The sequence below is a fragment of the Microcaecilia unicolor genome, chromosome 5, assembly GCF_901765095.1.
Source record: "Microcaecilia unicolor chromosome 5, aMicUni1.1, whole genome shotgun sequence".
Classification (NCBI taxonomy): domain Eukaryota; kingdom Metazoa; phylum Chordata; class Amphibia; order Gymnophiona; family Siphonopidae; genus Microcaecilia; species Microcaecilia unicolor.
The window spans coordinates 150,889,239-150,907,987 of NC_044035.1; the positions used below are offsets into that span (position 1 = coordinate 150,889,239).

Sequence of the window (18,749 nt, forward strand, 5' to 3'; positions counted from 1 at the left end):
TGTTACTCACTTACCTGTAGCAGATGTTCTCTGAGAACAGCAGGCCAAGTATTTTTACAGATGGGTGACGTCATCTGACAAAGCCCAGTGCAAACACTGAGTAGCAGCATCCCACTCTGCATGCGCTGGTGCCTTTGCGTCCAATACACAAATACGGGTCCCTCAGGCATAATTTAACTAAGGAATTCAACTCCAAGAAGAGGTGGGAGGGTTTGGGAGAATACCTGACCTGCTGTCCTCAGCTGCTACAGGTGAGTAACTTCGTTTTCTCCAAGGACAAGCAGGCCAGTTGTATTCTCACAGTTGGGAATCCCCAACTACCACGCTCACGGAAAACAATGCCACTAGAACAACAGGGACTCAAACCATCAAGGCCTTGAAATAAATCAACCTGAAAGAGGAGTAGAAATTTCTAGACCTAGTCCTTAGTGGAGCGCATGATCTGATGCAGGAGATAATGGTGCTGGGTCCATTTAACACTGATCATAATATGATCAGATTTGATATCAGCTCTGGAGCAAGTACACATAAGAAATTCAATACATTAGCATATAAGTTTCAAAAAGGAGGCTGATAAAATCAGAAGAACAGTGGAGGGGGGGGGGGGGGGGGGGGGGAGCAGCTGCAAAGGTCAAAATTTTACATCAGGCATGGATGCTATTCACAAATACCATCCTGGAAGCTCAGGGCAGTTATATTCCATGTATTAAAAAAGGAGAAAGGAAGGGCAAGCAATAACCAGCATGGTAAAAAGTGAGGTGAAGAAAACTTATTAGAGCTAAAAGAAAATCTTCAGAAAATAGAAGAAGGATCCAACTGAAAATAAGAAACAGCATAAGGAATAGCAAGTCAAATGCAAAGCGCTGATAAGGAAGGCAAAAATAAATTGCATTGGAGGAAAAAAAACACAGTAAGAACTTTTTTAGGTATATTGAAAGCAAGAAGCCAGCAAAAGAACTAATTAGAATGCTAGATGACAGGTAAAAAGGGCACTCAGGGAAGACAAAGCCATAGCGGAGAGACTAAATGAATTCTTTGTTTCGGTCTTCACCAAGAAAGATTTGGGAGAGATACCGGTACCAAAGCTGAGTCAAAGAAACTCAAATCTCTGTAAACCTGGAAGATGTAATGGGACAATAAGACAAATTGAAGAGTAGCAGACGGTATTCATCCCAGAATACTGATAGAATTGAAAAATGAACTTGCAGAACTATTGTTAGCAATATTTAGTTTATTATTAAAATCAAGCATAGTACTGGAAGATTGGAGGGTGGCCAATGTAATGCCGATTTTTCAAAAAGGTTCCAGAGGTGTACATAAGTACATAAGTAATGCCATACTGGGAAAAGACCAAGGGTCCATCGAGCCCAGCATCCTGTCCATGACAGCGGCCAATCCAGGCCAAGGGCACCTGGCAAGCTTCCCAAACGTACAAACATTCTATACATGTTATTCCTGGAATTTTGGAGTTTTCCAAGTCCGTTTAGTAGCGGTTTATGGACTTGTCCTTTAGGAAACCGTCCAACCCCTTTTTAAACTCTGCTAAGCTAACCGCCTTCACCACTTTCTCCGGCAACGAATTCCAGAGTTTAATTACACGTTGGGTGAAGAAAAATTTTCTCAGATTTGTTTTAAATTTACTACACTGTAGTTTCATCGCATGCCCCCTAGTCCTAGTATTTTTGGAAAGCGTGAACAGACGCTTCACATCCACCTGTTCCACTCCACTCATTATTTTATATACCTCTATCATGTCTCCCCTCAGCCGTCTCTTCTCCAAGCTGTATAGCCCTAGCCTCCTTAGTCTTTCTTCATAGGGAAGTCGTCCCATCCCGCTATCATTTTAGTCGCCCTTCGCTGCACCTTTTCCAATTCTACTATATCTTTCTTGAGATGCGGCGACCAGAATTGAACACAATACTCAAGGTGCGGTCGCACCATGGAGCGATACAACGGCATTATAACATCCTCACACCTGTTTACCATACCTTTCCTGATAATACCCAACATTCTATTCGCTTTCTTAGCCGCAGCAGCACACTGAGCAGAAGGTTTCAGTGTGTTATCGACGACGACACCCAGATCCCTTTCTTGGTCCGTAACTCCTAACGTGGAACCTTGCATGACGTAGCTATAATTCGGGTTCTTTTTTCCCACATGCATCACCTTGCACTTGCTCACATTAAACATCATCTGCCATTTAGCCGCCCAGTCTCCCAGTCTCGTAAGGTCCTCTTGTAATTTTTCACAATCCTGTCGCGATTTAATGACTTTGAATAACTTTGTGTCATCAGCAAATTTAATTACCTCGCTAGTTACTCCCATCTCTAAATCATTTATAAATATATTAAAAAGCAGCGGTCCTAGCACGGACCCCTGAGGAACCCCACTAACTACCCTTCTCCATTGTGAATACTGCCCATTTAACCCCACTCTCTGTTTCCTATCCTTCAACCAGTTTTTAATCCACAATAGGACATTTCCTCCTATCCCATGACCCTCCAATTTCCTCTGTAGCCTTTCATGAGGTACCTTGTCAAACGCCTTTTGAAAATCCAGATACACAATATCAACCGACTCCCCTTTGTCCACATGTTTGTTCACTTCTTCAAAGAATTGAAGTAAATTGGTCGAGTGAACAAACATGTGGACAAAGGGGAGTCGGTTGATATTGTGTATCTGGATTTTCAAAAGGTGATCTAGGAAATTATAGACCGGTGAGCCAAATGTCAATTCAGGGCAAAATGGTTGAGACTATTAAAAAGAACAAAATTACAGAGTATATTTAAAAGCATGGATTAATAAGACAAAGCCAACTTGGATTTAGTGAAGGGAAATCTTGCCTTGTTTACTCTTTCTAAAAATACAAGAACTAGAGGGCACACAATGAAGCTACAAAACAGTAAATTTAAAACAAATTGGAGAAAATATTTCTTCACTCAATGTGTAATTAAACTCTGGAATTTGTTGCCAGAGAATGTGGTAAAAGCAGTTAGCTTAGCGGAGTTTTAAAAAAAGGTTTGGATAACTTCCTAAAAGAATTCCATAAGCCACTATTAAGATGGACTTGGGGGAAATCCACTGCTTATTTCTAGGATAAACAGCATAAAATGTATTATACTGTTTTGGGATCTTGCCAGGTACTTGTAACCTGGATTGGCCACTGTTGGAAGCAGGATACTGGGCTTGATGGACTTTTGGTCTGTCCCAGTATGGCAACACTTATGTTCTTATGCACATGCTAGTTGTGGAGGTGTAGCCTGGAAAAGAACAAAACTGGGCCTAGGGGACTGCAGCTGGATTCTAGAAACCAAACATATTCTGCAGAACTGTCTGACTGAACTGGCTTTCACAGAGTATCCTGCTCAAATCAGTAATGAGATGTGAATGTGTGAAGACTATGTTGCAGGTTTGCAGATCTCCTCTATGGAGCCTGACCTCAAGTAGGCTACCAATGTCACCACGGCTCTTGACATTATAAGCCTTGACTTGACCCTCTAGTCTGTCCACTCTAGGCATAAGTAAAGTAGATGCAAACTGCTAGCCAATTAGAAATTGTGCATTTGCCAACAGCTATCCCCATCCGGTTTGGGTCAAAAGGAAAAAAAAACATGGATGGTATATTAAAAGCAAGAAGCCGGCAAAAGAATTGGTTGGACCACTATATGACCGAGGGGTAAAAGGGGCAATCAGGGAAGACAAAGCCATAGCAGAGAGATTAAATGAATTCTTTGCTTCAGTCTTCACCGAGGAAGATTTGGGAGAGATACCGATGCCAGAAATGGTATTTGAAGCTGGCGAGTCAGAGAAAATGAATGAAATCTCTATAAACCTGGAGGATGTAATGGGCCAATTTGACAAACTGAAGAGTAGCAAACTTCCTGGACCAGATGGTATTCATCCCAGAGTACTGATAGAATTGAAAAATTAACATGTAGAACTATTGTTAGTAATATGTAATTTATCTTTAAAATCGAGCGTGGTACCGGAAGATTGGAGGGTAACCCATGTAACAGATATTTAAAAAAGGTTTCAGAGGGGATCCAGGAAATTATAGACTGGTAACCCTGATGTCGGTGCCGGGCAAAATGGTAGAGACTATTATAAAGAACAAAATTACAGAGCATATTCAAAAGCATGAATTAATGAGACAAAGCCAACATGGATTTAGTGAAGGGAAATCTTGCCTCACCAATCTATTACATTTCTTTGAAAGGGTAAACAAGCATGTGGATAAAGGTGAACCGGTCGATATTGTATATCTGGATTTTCAAAAGGCGTTTGACAAAGTACCTCATGAAAGATTCCAGAAGAAATTGGAGAGTCATGGGATAGGAGGTAGTGTCCTGTTGTGGATTAAAAACTGGTTTAAAGGATAGAAAAACCGAAGATACTTACATGTAGCAGATATTCTCCGTGCATGCACAAACCACTTCCCGCGCACCGTGCCTCTAATTAAAAAGCAAATAAACAAGAAACAACACCACCACCAAAGGGGAGGAGGGCGGGTTTGTGAGAACAATCAGCCTGCTGTCCTTGGAGAATACCTGCTACAGGTAAGTATCTTCGCTTTCTCTGAGGACAAGCAAGCTGCTTGTTATCCCTAGCATCCAGGCTCACTCAAAACAATGAACATTGGTCAATTGGGCCTTGCAACGGCGAGGACATAACAGAGATTGACCTGAAACCAAAATCAATTAAAGTGCAGCCTGGAACAGAATCAAAATGGGCCTGGGGGGAGGAGTTGGATTCTAAACCCCGAACAAATTGTACAGAACCGCCTGCCCTATTGGGTATCCTGCTGAAGGCAGTAGTGAGATGTGAATGTGTGGACTGATGACCACGTTGCAGCCTTGCAAATCTCTACAATGGAGGCCGACTAAGTGGGCCACTGACGCAGCCATGGCTCTAACATTGTGAGCCATGAAATGACCCTGTAGAGACAGCCCAGCTTGGGTATAAGTGAAGGAAATGCAATCTGCTAGCCAATTGGAGATTGTGCATTTTCCAATGGCGACTCCCCTCCTGTTGGGATCAAAAGCAACGAACAGCTGGGCGGACTGTCTGAAGGGCTTCATCTCCTCCACGTAAAAGGCCAATGCTCTCTTGCAGTCCAAGGTGTGCAAACTGCTTCACTAGGGTGGGCATGAGGTTGGGGGGGAAAAAAATGTTGGCAAGACAATTGACTGGTTCAGATGGAACTCTGACACCACCTTCGGCAGGAACTCAGGGTGTGTGCGGAGGACTACTCTGTTGTGATGTAACTTAGTATAAGGTGTATCCACCACTAGGGCCTGAAGCTCACTGACCATATGAGCTGAAGTTAACAGCCACCATGACAATGACCTTCCAGATCAAGTACTTCAGATGGCAGGAATTCAATGGCTCAAAAAGAGCTTTCATCAGCTGGGTGAGAATGACGATGAAATCCCATGACACTGGTGGCGGTTTGACAGGGGGCTTTGACAAAAGCAAACCTCTCATAAAGCGAACAACTGAAGGCTGTCCAGAGATAGAATTACCCTCTACACGGCAATGATAAGCACTAATCGCACTAAGATGAATCCTTAAGGAGTTGGTCTTGAGACCAGACTCTGACAAGTGTAGAAGGTATTCAAGCAGGGTCAGTGTAGGACAAGAAAAAGGATCTAGGGCCTTGCTGTCACACCAAACAACAAACCTCCTCCATTTGAAAGGAGTAACGCTTTTTTTTTTTTTGTAATTTATAATTTTTATTAGTAAAAACTATACATTCCACAACTGTACAGGGTGTCAAACTCCAAACAACGGCTTGATAACAGACATAAACCTGAGTCATTCCACCCTCTAGTAACACTTCTTTGTGGAATCTTTCCACCCTCTAGTAACACTTCTTTGTGGAATCTTTCCTGGAAGCAAGCAAGACCCGAGAGACACCCTCTAAAAGACCCAAGGAGGCAAATTCGAAGCTCTCAACATCCAGGCCGTGAGAGCCAGAGACTGGAGGTTGGTATGCAGAAGCAACCCCTCGTTCTGGGTGATGAGGGTTGGGAAACACTCCAATCTCCATGGTTCTTTGGACAATTCCAGAAGAGGGAACCAAATCTGGTGTGGCCAGAAAGGAGCTATCAGAAACATAGTTCCGCAGTCTTGTTTGAGTTTTAGCAAAGTCTTCCCTATTAGAGGTATGGGAGGATACGCATACAGAAGGCCTGTTCCCCAATGCAGGAGAAAGGCATCTGATGCTAGTCTGTCGTGGGCCTGAAGCCTGGAACAGAACTGAGGGACCTTGTGATTGATCTGAGTGGCAAAAAGATCCAAGGGGGTGCCCCATGCTCGGAAGATCTTGCGGACTATACCCATGTTCAGTGACCACTCGTGAGGTTGCATTATCCTGCTCAACCTGCTGGCCAGACTGTTTACGCCTGCCAGATAAGTAGCTTGGAGAAACATGTGAGCGATCATCTGTTCAATATTGAACAGCGCTTCATCTTCCAATGGAGAACCGTGGCGCCTCTAGGGTTAAATCTTGAGGTGGAGTGGATATAAGGTTCTGACGTACATAAGGGGTGTGGCCTGTTCGGATACTTTAGGAACGCCATCAGGGGTTGGAAAGTGAGCGTCGTCATTTCCTGACCACGTAGATTTGGGAAACAGCCTGCTGGGTAAGCTGCCAAATGAGAAATTATTATCAGTGGATAGAAATGTTGGTTAAATGAGTTTATATGAAGTTGTAGTAAAGTTTGTTGGGGTTATTGTACACAGGAATGTTGTGTGTGTCCTTTTAGGCTGTCGGTTGTGGTTCTCCTGAGGAAGCCAAGAGTGAAATGCGGTCTCGCATTGAGAACCGAGAATGAGAGTATGCTTTGACTGATGACGCGCTGAAGGTGCCCTCAGCAACCGGATCCTTTAATCACTGACGTTCACATCACACAGTGGATTATATATTTTGACGCTTAAATTATGAAGCTCCTTAACAGCACGGAGTGATGCCAGCATTTGGTGTTTGATTGAATAAGTCCTTGATTGACACAGTACCATACCGGATATAAAGTTATGGCTATTATGCTGAACATTTAAAAGGACAGTCAAAAAGGACAGTCATTTGAGCTTTTTGGCTCTGGATTCTGGAATATGCAGCAGAGGAGAAAGTGACTATGAAATGCATTTATCTGTATTTACTTGTATTTATCTGTGCGTATTTAACAACAGCTGGGATACGGAGTATGTATGTGTGTGAGTGATTGGAATTGGTTTGGGGAGATCTTTAGGAGTACTGAGGGTACTTTGGGGTTGTATGTTTTGTATTGTTTATAGTTATATATTAAAGAAATTGAAAAACTTAAGTAAAGCTGTATTGATTGAACAACAGGGAGTACGTTAGGGTTTGGTTAAGTGTTTGTACTTTGTTTAAAAGTTTTCCCATTATTAGTTAATATTAAAAGTGTGCCCAAAGCCACATCTGGACGGCTTCTTGACACAGAGGGCGAGATCCCGCTTGTTGGTATAATACATGGCAACCTGTTTGTCTGTCTGAATCAATATGATTTGGTTGGACAGCCGGTCTCTGAAAGACTTTACAGCGTTCCAGCTCACTCACAATTTAAGGAGATTGATCTGAAGACCTTTTTCCTGAAAGGACCAAGCTCCTTGAGTGTGAAGCCCATCTACCTGAGCTCCCCACCCCAGGAGGGATGCATCCATCGTCAGCATTTTTCGTGGCTGAAGAATTTGGAATGGACATCCCAAGGTCAAATTGGGCCAAATCGTCCACTACTGCAGGGAATTCCGAAAGTCGGTGGACAATTGGATCACATCCTCTATACTTCCTGCAGCTTGATACGACTGGGAAGCTAGGGTCCATTGAGCTGATCTCATGTGTAGGTGTGCCATGGTAGTCACGTGAACTGTGGAGGCCATGTGCCCCAGAAGTCTCAACATCTACCGAGCTATGATCTGTTGAAAAGCTCGAACCAAGGACATTAGGGACATTAGGTTGTCTGCCCTCGCCTCGGGGAGATAAGCTCGAGCTGTCTTTGTGTTCAACAGTGCTCCAATGAACTCAAATTTCTGAACTGGGGTGAGATGGGACTTGGTATAATTGATCACGAACCGCAGCAGCTCTAGCACTTGAATAGTCATTCGCATGGACTGTAAAGTGCCCGCCTCCGATGTGCTCTTCACCAGCCAATCGTCGAGATAAGGGAACACATGCACTCCCAGTCTGCGTAGCGACGCTGCAACTACAGCCAGGCACTTTGTGAACACCCTGGGAGCAGATGCCAAACCAAAGGGCAGTACACAGTACTGAAAGTGCTGTGTTCCCAGCCAACCAAAGATACTTCCTGTGAGCTGGGAGTATCGAGATGTGGGTGTAAGCATCCTTTAAGTCCAGAGAGCATAGCCAATCTTTTTCCTGAATCATGAGAAGAACGGTGCCCAGGGAAACCATCCTGAACATTTCTCGGACTAGAAATTTGTTCAGGACTCTTAGGTCTAGGATGGGACGCATCCCGCCTCCCACGTTTTCTTTTGCACAAGAAAGTACCTTGAATAGAATGCCAGCCTTTCTTCCTCGGGTGGAACGGGTTCGACCGCATTGGCCTTTAGAAGGGTGGAGATTTCCTCTGCAAGTATCTGCCTGTGCTGGAAGCTGTAAGAATGAGCTCCTGGTGGGCAATTTGGAGGTTTGGATTCCAGATTGAGGGTGTATCCTAACCGGACTATTTGAAGAACCCACCAGTTGGAGGTTATGAGAGGCCACCTTTGGTGAAAAAACATCAACCTCCCTCCTACCAGCAAGTCATTCTGTATGGACACTTTTACAGAGGCTATGCTGAACTGGAGCCAGTCAAAAGCCCTTCCCTTGCTTTTGCTGGAAAGAAGAATGGGCCTTAGACGCACGCTGTTGATGAGAACGAGGCTGAGCCTGGGCAGGCTGCCGAGAAGCAGGAGCGTACTTACGCCTACAGTAGGAATAGGGAGCACTTCTCTTCCCTCCAAAAAACCTCCTAGATGAGGAGGCTGTAGCAGAAGGACCCCGGTGGGAGAGAGAATCCAAAGCATCATTATGCTTCTTAATCTGATTAACAAGATCCTCTACTTTCTCTCCAAAAAGATTGTCCCCCCGGCAAGGAACATCCGCCATCCGCTGCTGGACAGAATGATCCAGGTCAGAAACATGCAGCCATGAGAGTCTGCGCATCACTATACCTTCAGCAGCAATCCTGGTGTACCTCTGGCCAGGAACTTGCGACACGCCTTCTGCTGCCTGACCACCTGGCGAAAAGGCTCAGCCAGCTCCGTAGGGAGTGCATCAACCAAGCTGGACAGTTGACTTATCGAGTCCCGCAAGTGTATGCTCGTGAAGAGCTGGTATGACTGGATCACGGCAGCGAGCATTGCAGCCTGATACATCTTTCTCCCAAAAGAGTCCTAGCTTCTCTGCCTGGGGGCGCCGAAGCATAGTCTCTAGTACTCCTAGTTCTCTTGAGAGCGGAATCCACCACCATGGAATTGTGGGGTAATTGGGACCTCATCAATCCAGGTTCACCGTGGATCCGGTATTGGGACTCAGCTTTCTTGAGAACCACAGGGCAAGAGAGAGGGGCAGACCAGTTTCTCATAAGGACTTCCTTCAGTACCTTATGGAGAGGGACTGTTACAGCCCATTTAGGTGGCGAATAATCATCCAGGACTTCCAGCATGTCAGACCTGGGCTCATCTTCAACCTCCACAGGGAAAGGAATAGCCATAGCCATTTTTTGGACAAAAGAGGAAAAAGACAAACTCTCTGGTAGAGACAGTCTTCTTTCCAGCAGAGGAGAAGGGTCAGAGGGAATCCCAAAAGACAAGTATCTGGGATCTTCCTCTGATTCCCACGAGCGCTCCTGCTCAGTGTCAGACACTACCTGTGTCAAGGTACTCTGACACTGGACCTGCCTCGACACCGAGGAACGATGTCCTCTGTGGCGATGTCGAGAAGTCAACGCCCGATCCCACTGCCGCGAAGTTTCCTCCACCGACATCAAAGGGGAGTCGACCTGGGTGGCAGCTGAAGCAGATGCCGCAGGCAACACCGCAGTTGGAGACCTCACCACAGGTGAAGGGCCAGGCACCGCTACAGCAGATGGCACAGGAGTCACAAGCACCACCGACACCAAAGCTGATTGTCGCAGTAAGCCTTTCAAAAGTTCTGCAAACAAGGCCCGGATACGCTCGACAAGAGCCGCCATTGGAGAAGGCTGCGGGGCCGGTGGAACAGGCAGCGTCAGAATCCGTGGAGGCTCGGGAGTAAGTACTGGACTGCCAAGAGACCGACGCATCGGCACCTCCTGTACTGAGGGGGAGCGGTCCTCTCGGCGCTAACTCTTGATGCCCCGGATCTCCCGGTATCGTGCATCGAAGGAGAACAATGACAATGCTTCTTAGCCTTCACTCAACGCCCGTCATTAAGACTCCTCGGTACCGATGAGGAAGACGTGGAATCCTCACGTCTCCTCGGGGTCGGGTCCAACAAAGGTCGGTCCCGGGGGGCCTGCATAACAGGAGGCCTCGAGACAGGTGGAGATCCACTCGATGCCTCAGTGCTCCCAGAGCGAGTTGGTCTCTCAGCAGCCATTACCTCTCTCCTCGACGTCAATGCTCCTTTCGATGTTGACACCCTCGGTACTGAAATATCGACATCGAAGGTCCGGACTGAGCCCCAAAAAGCTTTTCCCTGTTGGGCTTCTCGAGACGCTTGGGTCCGTTTCTTCATATGAAGACACAGACTACAAGCGGCTGGGCAATGGTCGGGCCCAAGGCACTGGATATACCAAGCGTGGGTATCAGCACCTGAGATGGTCCGGTCGCACAGAGTACAACATTTGAAGCCGCTGGGTGTCTTCGATGACATGAAACGGCTTCGGCAAAATCAGACGACGCGATTGTGCAAAAAAAGAAAAAGCACAAAAAAGGGGGGAAACCCGGCCGCGTCGAAAAAGAAAGGAAACTAACTGGGAACAATGTAAATGAAGTACAGGAGACTACTAGAACGACTTTTTTTTTATTTTTTTATTTAAAAGAAAAAAAACAAACAAGAAGCGATCCTCACAGAGAAGTTCTTCCTGGGCCTGAGAGAGGAGCAATGTGTAAACGAACCGCACCTCACCGCGGAGACAAAAGAACTAAAGAGGCACGCTTGCGCGGCGGGCAGGAAGTCGTTTGCGCTGACCATGCAATGGAACTTTCCCGAAAAACTTTGTTGTTTTATTTTGCTTAATTAATACCACTATGGCACTTTAAACTTTTCAACACAGTCTTTTTGATGAATATAATAATCTTGACTTCAGATTTCCGGTGTGTTTATTAATTATTTGCTTCAAACACTACACCTCTCCTCTGTACCATTATTCTAACAGCGGGAATCCTCATTAGTCTAGATTAATAATTTTTTGCTTTTTCACTTTTTGTTCTTATTCTTTTTTAACTTTGCACTTATCTTATCTTCCAGGCTTTCTCACTTGGTTTGCTCTACAGTGCGCTTCTGTTTCGTAACATCTTCATCTGGAGCTAAACCTTTGTATACCAGTTCTTGTGCCCTGCAATTAAACACCTTTTATCAATTTTTAACTGTGTTTACTTCTTTTTGTTATATCTATATGACATCTCATGTACTCACGGTTATTTCATTTCTCTGCTCGACTTCTCTGTCTCTTTGATAGAGAATATCTCACAAGATGGCGCCGATCACCTGATTTTATTACGTCAGACGCCCTGATAGTTCCTCCTTCCCTAAACCTATCAGATTACTCGAAAGATCATTTGCCTCTTCCCTCATCGGTTCCTCCTTTTCGTTAATATTATAAGAAAACTTTCCACTCGATTTTATTGTTCAACCCCGTTGGATTTAGGGCTTCTAGTCTGTATATCCAGCAGCGTTCTTTTTGCAACAATTTTCTATTACGATCTCCTCCACGTAAGGCTAAGGGGACATGATCCATTACTACACATTCATAATCCGTGAATGAATGACCCCTTTCCAGACTATGTTGTACCAAGGGCGCTTCCAGTTTTTTAAATTTTAAATTATGGTTATGATCACTCATTCTTATTTTCAACGCTCTTTTCTTTTTCCCGACATATATTTTCTGACACGGGCAGATCAAAATATAAACAACATATGTTGATTCACAATTTGTCTTATATCTCAAATCATATTGTCTCTCATCTGTTGGATTCTTAAACTTCTCTGTAGTCCTCATTATTTTGCAATATTTACATTTGCCACACCCCGTATGTCCTGGTGTAGTTATATCTACCAAATCTTCTCTTTTTTCTTGTAATAATTCTTTTAAATTCTGATTTCGGGTGTACGCTATTCTAAGATTTTTATTACTGAATGCTGGATGCATTTGCATTAGTTGCCAATGTTTTCTTATACTTTTGGCAACCTGATTATTAGTATGTGTATAGCGTAACACACATGTTTGAATATCAAGTTCACTTTTTTCTTTTTCCTTCTTTTTAGATAATAATAATTCTCTATGATTGAATCTTGCTCTTTTGTATGCTTTTTTAATTATATCTTCTGGATAACCTCTTTGTGCAAATTTTTCTTTCAATTTTTTTGCCTGTTCTTTAAACGTTTTTGTATCTTTGCAAATTCTTCTATATCGCAATAATTGAGCTATTGGTAAACTTTCTTTCGTTTTCATCGGGTGATTACTTGAATAGTGTAACAATGTATTTCGATTGGTGGATTTAACATATACTTTGGAATATAACTTGTTTTGTTGCTTCGAAATTTGAATATCTAAAAAATGTATTTGAATATCTGACACTTGCACGGTGAAGGTGATATTTTCATCTCTTTCATTTAACCAGTTTTTAAATTCTCTCAATTCATCTAAAGTTCCTTCCCATAATGCAAACACGTCATCTATAAATCTGTACCATCTTTTAATGTAAGTTTTCCATGGATTTTGGGCTATCCACTTGTTTTCGAAATCCACCATATAGAGATTTGCCACCGAGGGTGCACATGTTACGCCCATTGCTACACATTTTTGTTGTTGGTAAAATGTTCCATTAAATATAAAGAAATTATTGTTTAAATAATAAGTTTAAAGTGCCATAGTGGTACAGTGGTGGAAATAAGTATTTGATCCCTTGCTGATTTTGTAAGTTTGCCCACTGACAAAGACATGAGCAGCCCATAATTGAAGGGTAGGTTATTGGTAACAGTGAGAGATAGCACATCACAAATTAAATCCGGAAAATCACATTGTGGAAAGTATATGAATTTATTTGCATTCTGCAGAGGGAAATAAGTATTTGATCCCCCACCAACCAGTAAGAGATCTGGCCCCTACAGACCAGGTAGATGCTCCAAATCAACTCGTTACCTGCATGACAGACAGCTGTCGGCAATGGTCACCTGTATGAAAGACACCTGTCCACAGACTCAGTGAATCAGTCAGACTCTAACCTCTACAAAATGGCCAAGAGCAAGGAGCTGTCTAAGGATGTCAGGGACAAGATCATACACCAGCACAAGGCTGGAATGGGCTACAAAACCATCTGTAAGACGCTGGGCGAGAAGGAGACAACTGTTGGTGCCATAGTAAGAAAATGGAAGAAGTACAAAATGACTGTCAATCGACAAAGATCTGGGGCTCCACGCAAAATCTCACCTCGTGGGGTATCCTTGATCATGAGGAAGGTTAGAAATCAGCCTACAACTACAAGGGGGGAACTTGTCAATGATCTCAAGGCAGCTGGGACCACTGTCACCACGAAAACCATTGGTAACACATTACGACATAACGGATTGCAATCCTGCAGTGCCCGCAAGGTCCCCCTGTTCCGGAAGGCACATGTGACGGCCCGTCTGAAGTTTGCCAGTGAACACCTGGATGATGCCGAGAGTGATTGGGAGAAGGTGCTGTGGTCAGATGAGACAAAAATTGAGCTCTTTGGCATGAACTCAACTCGCCGTGTTTGGAGGAAGAGAAATGCTGCCTATGACCCAAAGAACACCGTCCCCACTGTCAAGCATGGAGGTGGAAATGTTATGTTTTGGGGGTGTTTCTCTGCTAAGGGCACAGGACTACTTCACCGCATCAATGGGAGAATGGATGGGGCCATGTACCGTACAATTCTGAGTGACAACCTCCTTCCCTCCGCCAGGGCCTTAAAAATGGGTCGTGGCTGGGTCTTCCAGCACGACAATGACCCAAAACATACAGCCAAGGCAACAAAGGAGTGGCTCAGGAAGAAGCACATTAGGGTCATGGAGTGGCCTAGCCAGTCACCAGACCTTAATCCCATTGAAAACTTATGGAGGGAGCTGAAGCTGCGAGTTGCCAAGCGACAGCCCAGAACTCTTAATGATTTAGAGATGATCTGCAAAGAGGAGTGGACCAAAATTCCTCCTGACATGTGTGCAAACCTCATCATCAACTACAGAAGACGTCTGACCGCTGTGCTTGCCAACAAGGGTTTTGCCACCAAGTATTAGGTCTTGTTTGCCAGAGGGATTAAATACTTATTTCCCTCTGCAGAATGCAAATAAATTCATATACTTTCCACAATGTGATTTTCCGGATTTAATTTGTGATGTGCTATCTCTCACTGTTACCAATAACCTACCCTTCAATTATGGGCTGCTCATGTCTTTGTCAGTGGGCAAACTTACAAAATCAGCAAGGGATCAAATACTTATTTCCACCACTGTATTAATTGATAGAATTCATTCAAGTGAGCACTATTGCTGAGGTGTGTTTTATTTTGCTTGCAAAATTTGTTTGCCGATTCCTGGGCCGCCGCGGACGATGACCCACATAAGAACAAGCAGCCTGCTTGCCCTCGGAGAACAGAAAGTAGGGTTAAATGGTCAGTATTCTCAATAGAGAAGGGTAGATAGTGGGGTTCCACAAGGGTCTGTGCTCGGACCACTGCTTTTTAACATTTATGAATGATGGGAGATGGGAGTAACTAGTGAGGTAATTAAGTTTGCTGACGATACAAAGTTATTCAAAGTTGTTAAATCGCAAGAGGATTGTGAAAAATTACAAGAGGACCTTACGAGACTGGGAGACTGGGTGTCTAAATGGCAGATGACGTTTAATGTGAGCAAGTGCAAAGTGATGCATGTGGGAAAGAGGAACCCAAAGTACAGCTACGTAATGCAAGGTTCCACGTTAGGAGTCACCGATCAAGAAAGAGATCTTGGCGTCTTATCTACCGCGTGAACCGAAACTCTCATATCACCCCTCTCCTCAAGTCGCTTCACTGGCTCCCGATCCGCTACCGTATACAGTTCAAGCTTCTCCTATTGACCTTCAAGTGCACTCAATCTGCAGCCCCCCCATTACCTCTCTACCCTCCTCTCCCCGTATGTTCCCACCCGTAACCTCCGCTCTCAGAACAAATCACTCCTATCTGTACCCTTCTCCACCACCGCTAACTCCAGACTCTGCCCCTTCTGCCTCGCATCACCTTATGCCTGGAACAGACTTCCCGAGCCCATACGCCATGCGCCCTCCCTGACCATTTTCAAGTCCATCTCTTCTCCCTTGCTTTTGGCGCCTAACCACCTTCCCCATTCATGATACCTACACTTACTACATAGTTTGTTACCTTTGGATTGTAAGCTCTTTTGAGCAGGGACTGTCCTTCCCCATGTTTAAACTTGTACAGCGCTGCGTAACCCTGGCAGCGCTATAGAAATGCTAAGTAGTAGTAGTCATTGATGATATGTTGAAACCTTCTGCTCAGGGTGCTGCAGCGGCTAAGAAAGTAAATAAAATGTTAATGGTATTATTAGGAAAGGAATGGAAACCAAATGTGAAGACGTTATAATGGTTTTGTTTCAATCCACGGTGCAACTGCACCTCAAATACTATGTTCAATTCCGGTCACCGCATCTCAAAAAAAAAAAAAAGATTTGCAGAATTAGAAAAGGTATAGAGAAGGGCGACAAAAACGATAAAGGGGATGGGAGGACTTTCGTATCAAGAAAAGCTGAAGCGCCTAGGGCTCGTCAGCTTTGAGAAAAGACGGCTGAGGGGAGATATGATAGAGATCTATAAAATGAGTAGAGTGGAACGGGTAAACGTGAATCATTTGTTTACTCTTTCCAAAAATACTAGGACTAGAGGGCATGTGATGAAGCTACAAAGTAGTAAATTTAATACAAATCTGAGAAAATTTTTCTTCACTCAACGTGTAATTAAATTCTGGAATTTGTTGCCAGAGAATGTGGTAAAAGCGGTTACCTTAGCGGGGTTTAAAAAAAAGGTCTGGCCGGCTTCCTAAAGGAAAAGTCCATAGACCATTATTAAAATGACTTGGGGAAAATCCACTGCTTATTTCTGGGATAAGAAGCATAAAATGTATTTAACTTTTTTGGGATCTTGCCAGGTATTTGTGACCTGGATTGGTCACTGTTTGAAACAGGATGCTGGGATTGATGGACCTTCAGTCTGACCCAGTGTGGCAATACATATGTACTTATGACTGTCTATAGTCTGTTCCAGATAGAAGGCTAAGGCTTGCTTGCAATCTGAGATATTCAGTACACTTTCACCAGGATGGGCATGTAGTTTCAGCAAAACACTCCAACACTACCATAGTAGATGATGGCAGAAAAAGACCGGCATGGTCCATCCAGTCTGCCCAACAAGATAAACTCATATGTGCCACTTTTTGTGTATACCTTGATTTGTACCTGTCTTTTTCAGGGCACAGACCGTATAAATCTGCCCAAATCGTCCACCAGTGCAGGGATTTGAGAAAACTCGTGCACAGGTGGATCACATCCTCTAGATCCCCAGCAGCCTGAAACCACTGGGAAGCTAGGGTCCATTGAGCAGATCGCATGTGAAGACGAGCCATGGGAGTCACATGAACTGTGGAGGCCATGTGGCCAAGCAATCTCAACATCTGCTGAGCTGTGATCTGCTGGGACGCTCGTACCCGGGAGACGAGGGACAGCAGATTGTTGGCCCTTGTCTCCGGAAGATAGGCACGAGCCGTCCGAGAATCCAGCAGAGCTCCTATGAATTCGAGTCTCTGTACTGGGAGAAGATGGGACTTTGGATAATTTATCACAAACCCCAGTAGCTCCAGGAGTCGAATAGTCATCTGCATGGACTGTAGAGCTCCTGCCTCGGATGTGTTCTTCACCAGCCAATCGTCGAGATAAGGGAACACGTGCACTCCCAGCCTGCGAAGCGCTGCTGCTACTACAGCCAAGCACTTCGTGAACACTCTGGGCGCAGAGGCGAGCCCAAAGGGTAGCACACAGTACTGGAAGTGACGTGTGCCCAGCTGAAATCACAGATACTGCCTGTGAGCTGGCAATATCGGGATGTGCGTGTAGGCGTCCTTCAAGTCCAGAGAGCATAGCCAATCGTTTTCCTGAATCATGGGAAGAAGGGTGCCCAGGGAAAGCATCCTGAACTTCTCTTTGACCAGATATTTGTTCAGGGCCCTTAGGTCTAGGATGGGACGCATCCCCCGTTTTCTTTTCCACAAGGAAGTACCTGGAATAGAATCCCAGCCCTTCTTGTCCGGGCTCGACCGCATTGGCACTGAGAAGGGCGGAGAGTTCCTCTGCAAGTACCTGCTTGTGCTGGAAGCTGTAGGACTGAGCTCCCGGTGGGCAATTTGGAGGGTTCGAGGCCAAATTGAGGGTGTACCCTTGCCGGACTATTTGAAGAACCCAACCGTCGGAGGTTATAAGAGGCCACCTTTGGTGAAAAACTTTCAACCTCCCCCCGACCGGTAGATCGCCCGGCACGGATACGCTGATGTCGGCTATGCTCTGCTGGAGCCAGTCAAAAGCTCGTCCCCTGCTTTTGCTGGGGAGCTGTAGGGCCTTGCTGAAGCGCACGCTGCTGACGAGAGCGAGCGCACTGGGGCTTAGCCTGGGCCACAGGCTGGCGAGAGGGAGGATTGTACCTACGCTTACCAGAAGAGTAGGGAACAGCCCTCCTTCCCCCATAAAAACGTCTACCTGAGGAGGTAGATGCTGAAGGCTGCTGGCGGGAGAATTTGTCGAAAGCGTTATCCCGCTGGTGGAGCTGTTCTACCACCTGTTCGACTTTTTCTCCAAAAATGTTGTCCGCTCGGCAAGGGGAGTCCGCAATCCGCTGCTGGATCCTATTCTCCAGGTCGGAGGCACGCAGCCATGAGAGTCTGCGCATCACCACACCTTGAGCAGCGGCCCTGGACGCAACATCAAAGGTGTCATACACCCCTCTGGCCAGGAATTTTCTGCACGCCTTCAGCTGCCTGACCACCTCCTGAAACAGCTTGGCTTGCTCAGGAGGGAGCTTGTCCACCAAGCCCGCCAACTGTCGCACATTGTTCCGCATATGGATGCTCGTGTAGAGCTGGTAGGACTGAATCTTGGCCACGAGCATAGAGGAATGATAGGCCTTCCTCCCAAAGGAGTCTAAGGTTCTGGAGTCTTTGCCCGGGGGCGCCGAAGCATGCTCTCTAGAACTCTTAGCCTTCTTTAGGGCCAGATCCACCACACCAGAGTCGTGAGGCAGCTGAGTGCACATCAGCTCTGGGTCCCCATGGATCCGATACTGGGATTCGATCTTCTTGGGAATGTGGGGATTAGTTAATAGCTTGGTCCAGTTCGCCAGCAATGTCTTTTTTAGGACATGATGCATGGGTACTGTGGACGCTTCCTTAGGTGGAGAAGGATAGTCCAAGAGCTCAAACATTTCAGCCCTGGGCTCATCCTCCACAACCACCGGGAAGGGGATGGC

General features: G+C 45.2%; 1 protein-coding gene across 2 annotated transcripts in view; it reads right to left on the reverse strand.

Moving 5' to 3' along the window:
* The window catches only part of PSAP (prosaposin), a 210,055-nt gene that overhangs the window by 36,018 nt on the left and 155,288 nt on the right, over window positions 1-18,749 (reverse strand). The window lies entirely within an intron of this gene.